This window comes from Paramisgurnus dabryanus, chromosome 6 (assembly GCF_030506205.2).
Source record: "Paramisgurnus dabryanus chromosome 6, PD_genome_1.1, whole genome shotgun sequence".
NCBI lineage: Eukaryota > Metazoa > Chordata > Actinopteri > Cypriniformes > Cobitidae > Paramisgurnus > Paramisgurnus dabryanus.
The window spans coordinates 28,744,262-28,749,067 of record NC_133342.1 but is presented as its reverse complement, the minus strand read 5'-3'; the positions used below and the strand labels follow the sequence as shown (position 1 = coordinate 28,749,067).

Sequence of the window (4,806 nt, the reverse complement as noted above, 5' to 3'; positions counted from 1 at the left end):
TGCAAATGTGCATAACATTTTTTTTCTCTCCAGCCATTATTTCCAAACATTTTATGCCTTAAGACATGTTAATTATGTTGTATATATGAAGATGATACTTAAATATTTTTAAATAAATGTTTGTCTTTCCCAGTACTTGTTGCAATGTTGGAATAGTGGGTTAAGCAAAGGAAATTGTATCTTGCACACCGCAGGCTTTCAAGAAAAAGTAAAAAAAAAAAATGGGGGGCCTGTGCCCCAGTAGAGCTTTATGTCTAGCAACGCCCCTGTTTTGATTCCACTAGGTGGCAATAAACAGGAGAAAAAATAATTTTGTTGATAGCATCTTCAAAGCAAAAGTTATTTAGCTTTAATCGAAATGAGGCGTTAGACTCGCAGAAATATGATGCATACGTTTGCTTGTTTACATAAGTCATTTCAGTTTTCGTGATTCTTTTGAAAATTATTATTGGTTATGTCACTGTAATGTATAAGATCGGTGAAATAAAGTGCAGTGATATTCCTGAGAGTGAGAGCTTTCATTTGATGTGTGATTTGTATATGTTTGGTGAGTTTGTGTGCTATAAATATGAAATATGAACATTATTCATATGATTTTCGCAAGGGGGGTGGTTGCGAAAGAACGAATTTAGACCTTATTATTTTCTTTTATGTAAAATTAAAGCAAATATCATGGGACTTGCAATAAAGCAGAGGTTCTACTCTTTCAAAAAATACCATATATGACTAGTTTTGTGCTTTACAGTTTATAGATTTTTACAAAATAATTTTATGACCTCCCTGCGGACCCACCGGTGGGTCCTAGGGCGTGGCCGGAGCTCAAGAGGTTATAAGATGCATTTTGGTCAAATGAATCAAAAGTGGATGAGAGAGACACATTTCCGTTCACACCTGGTGTTTTAATCCATCGCTTTTGTCCACTTTCGACCGCTTTTGTCCTGCTTAAAGCCGGAAAATAGTCAGTTTTTTCAGTTGATTGCACAGACTTGCAAAGTATTATTTATGTAACTTATTCATGGACACAGACGTTCAAAGCATGCGCATTGTCACAAAATACAATGCATCTCTTGGGCTACACACTACATTCTCCTGTACGCGCATGCACGACTTAAGCCTACAATGTTCGCGGGTTTTAAAAATCCAGCGGTGTGTGTACAATATCTGCAACAGTCCTCTGATGACAAGTATTGTGTCATGCACACTGTAAGCAAACCCTTGCATAAGCCTAAAAAGTGGACCATATTTTACCCTTTACTTTTAGGGTATGGTCGATGGGCGAGTCCATCTGTTTTCGTGTCAAACTTTACAACTGTAAATGTTGGTCTTTCCGATCATTCAGCAGTCTGTTTTAATTTGGAGGTTGTACAATCTATAAGTCCTGTTTCACATATACTGTCTCTTTCCGTTAATGGCAATCAATTGATCCTGCTGTGTTTGGTAATTCGATTAACTCCTGCTCAGATGCCCTGCCTTTGGCCCCTTTTGAGCCTAAAATTGTCCTGTTTAACAACAAACTCATCAAGCCACTCATCAAGCCTGGAAAACTTGTCTGAGCAAGTTCCCAGTTAGCAGAGAAGCTATTGTCACAGTAAGGTCTTCATATCTTTCTCAGATTATTGACAATAATTTCAATAACCCTAAGTAGCTCTTCCATGTCATTACACTCTAAAAATGGTTGGGTTAAAAACAAACCAATTGGCAACCCAGCGCTGGGTAAATATTGGACAGAACACATGCTGGGTTAAAGTAACCCAACACGTTGGGTAACACATTTTAACCCAGCAGGTTGGGTTGTTGAAAAAACCCAACGTGTAGTCATTTTAACCACTTATGAGATTAATATTCTGGGTTTGGGTTATTCTTGCTGGGTTATTTTTATCATGTGCTTTATTGTAAATCAAGACCATTGTGAACACCAAATAAATGTTTATTTGACTTCAAAATAACTACAAACTCTTACATTTTTACAGTTGGCAGTTGCAAAATCATTTAAAGGACTGCTGCTTACTGACATCAAGTATAAATATATTTATTAAATATCAGAAATTATGCACATTGAAGTAACAATGTAACAGGTTAAATCAATTTGTTTGAATTTAAGACAGAATTTGTATATAAGTATATACAATATATAAATGAAATACTGAAATGTACATAAACAAAACTGCAGCAGTGTAAGAAAATAAACAATGTAATTGTTCAATTAAAAGTAAAATCATTTACAGATGTGTAAAGTTTTTTACAGAACAGATGTTCCAAGTTTCAGAGTATGGAATGTATTTGACTAAAAATACTTCATTTATTAAAGTTACTCCTCACGAACAAAGATGTACAAAGGAACCGAACAGCAGAGGATTCATCCATTTGGAAAATGACAGACTACAGTTATGCACATTGCCTGGGGTATTTATTTTCAAGCACGTAAAATGCCTTTAAACCATAAACTGTAAAAAAATATGAAAGTAGTGTCCGTGATGTCACCCATTGGTTGTGAAGAGCATTTTTGAAGCCTAAAGTAGGCGGTGCGTGCCGTCGCCATCTTGGCCGAATTGCAGTTTAAGTCACTTCCATATTGGCTCCATCAGAGAGACTGATAGAGAAAAAAGATTGAGAGATCTGTTGCATGTTTCCCATGGCCAGGAAATAAAGGAAAGGATTTCGAGGATTCTGTCCAGAGAAGAACTTCCACCACATTTCTTGCAATCTACAAAAGAGGAAAAAACTTTTAGTGGTCTGAACTAAATGATCAGATATAAGTGTTCAGAAAACCATGTGGGCCAAGTGAATTATACATTTTATAAAAATTATAAGACTTTCTTTTGCATCCCTGGCCGCATTACCACCACGTGTGAGATTTTTTTCCCCAAAAATGCAATGGCCTGTCGTCGGTTTGCATAAGACTTTGGTGTTACACTCCTTTAATTGTTGTGCCAACAACAGAGGCTGCAAACCACACAGACTGACAAATAGGATGATCTGACTATAAAGAATAAAGTGCTGCAGAATAAAATGCAGCAGATAATTAAGACATTCCCAATATATTTTAAATAGGAGTTATTAAATGTTATACTTACTGGCTGAAGTTGTATGAAGGTCTTGCTAGCCTCATTAATGGATGGACATAAAAACTCTGCACACTCTAGAAAAAAAGAATTGGAAAACAACATCACATCTGATCTCTGCTAAAAACATAACATCTCTGATACAGTATCAGCCACAGATCAGAGGGTTGGTCAATATAAACTTGAAATCACAGGAGACAACCCAAGAATATTATTAAATTAATATAAAATAGTAACTAAATACGACTCAATAACACATCTTCATTTATATAACACATATAAATGTTTGTTAAACTGTACACGCAGTGACACGCAGTGTCTTGGTGACAAATGCGTTTATGTTTTCAAGTTCATGTCCAAACACTTAAATTATTGATTCATTTTAAAAGAGAGGACCAAGCAATATACATAAGACACCGGTTCTTGGAAACGCTGTTTCGTTTTCATTTATTGACGCGTTACCTGCCGTACCGACTGTGAAGTGAATGTGCTGCTTGTCCCTGCCTTTCAGTGACAGAGTAGACGCCGGCTCCGCAATTCTCCGCCGCCATTTAAGTTAACTTGTGCTCGCGCCTCGCGGTCTGTCTTTCCATATCGAATGACAAGAAAGCAACTCGTTTGTCATCACCTTTAATTTAATAGTGTCGCTATTGCTAAGCTGGGAAATCTATGCGTGTGTGTGACACAAAAAGCCGAAGTGGGGTTGCGGAGGTCGACTCGGTACCGGTTTTGACTCGCTTTGTTAAAGGCTTTCAGAAATTGTCATGAGTTAACGTAATCAACCGTATGATGGGGATTTTGTAACATCGATTTTATTAATTGTATTAATTGTATTAATATGCCATATTAAACATCTTATAACGATTATTCGAGTCAATTTGTGTAAATGGCGATCTGAGGTAACAGTCGTCATTCCTCTAAATTACACCCGTCGTCTTAGTCTGTATAAATTAACACGTTGCTGTCTCGCAAAATGTTATAATCTTGTTTATATTCATGAAATGTTTACAAAAACATATAAACTTACCTTGAAACAACTGCTTCCAGTGACTCTGTCCTTTCACAACGACCGTTGCTGAGCACATTCAAACATCAAAGGCGCGAAGCACGTGAGCCTCTTCAAACAACCCCGCATAATAACCCAGCAGTTTTAACCCAACAACCAGAAAACTGAAACTACCCAAAAAGTGTTTAAAATGTTAAAAATTAACCCAGCAAAACAACCCAACAGACTCAACCCAGCATTTTGGGTTAAAAAATAACCCAGCCATTTTTAGAGTGTAATATCCTCAGTTATTCTGGGTGCTATGCACAAAGAAAAAAATGTACCAAGTTTTTCTGGGACACCTGGTCTTTGATGTATCTGAGACTACTTTAGATTGGTTTAAGTCTTATTTTATGGGTCGTAGTCAATTTGTTTATATATGGATGGTTTTAGATCTTTGATGGGTCCGGTTAGTACTGGTGTCCCTCAGGGCTCAGTTCTTGGTCCGCTGCTTTTAAGCATTTTTATAATTCCCCCTAGAGCTCTTGACCTCAGATATATTTCTATGCTGATGACACACAGATTTATATACATTCCACATCTGGTCAATCAGTTGATGTTTCTTACCTGTCCAACTGTATTTCTGAGATTAAACTCTGAAAAAGTCATGCTCCTTGGCTCTCCTCATCAACTTCATAATGCTGGTACTTTAGAGCAGTGGTTCTCAAATTTTTTCAGCTTGCGGTCCCCCTTGTGTAC

General features: G+C 36.9%; 1 long non-coding RNA gene across 1 annotated transcript; it reads right to left on the bottom strand.

Annotated features, from left to right (window-relative positions):
* Nucleotides 1–2,456: 2,456 nt before the first annotated feature.
* LOC135764675 (uncharacterized) lies at nt 2,457–4,344 on the bottom strand. The gene is made up of 3 exons (XR_010540200.2): nt 4,090–4,344; nt 3,075–3,139; nt 2,457–2,704 (listed from the first exon to the last, which is right to left on the bottom strand). It is a non-coding gene; the product is annotated as an uncharacterized lncRNA (long non-coding RNA).
* Between the last annotated feature and the right edge of the window lie 462 nt (nt 4,345–4,806).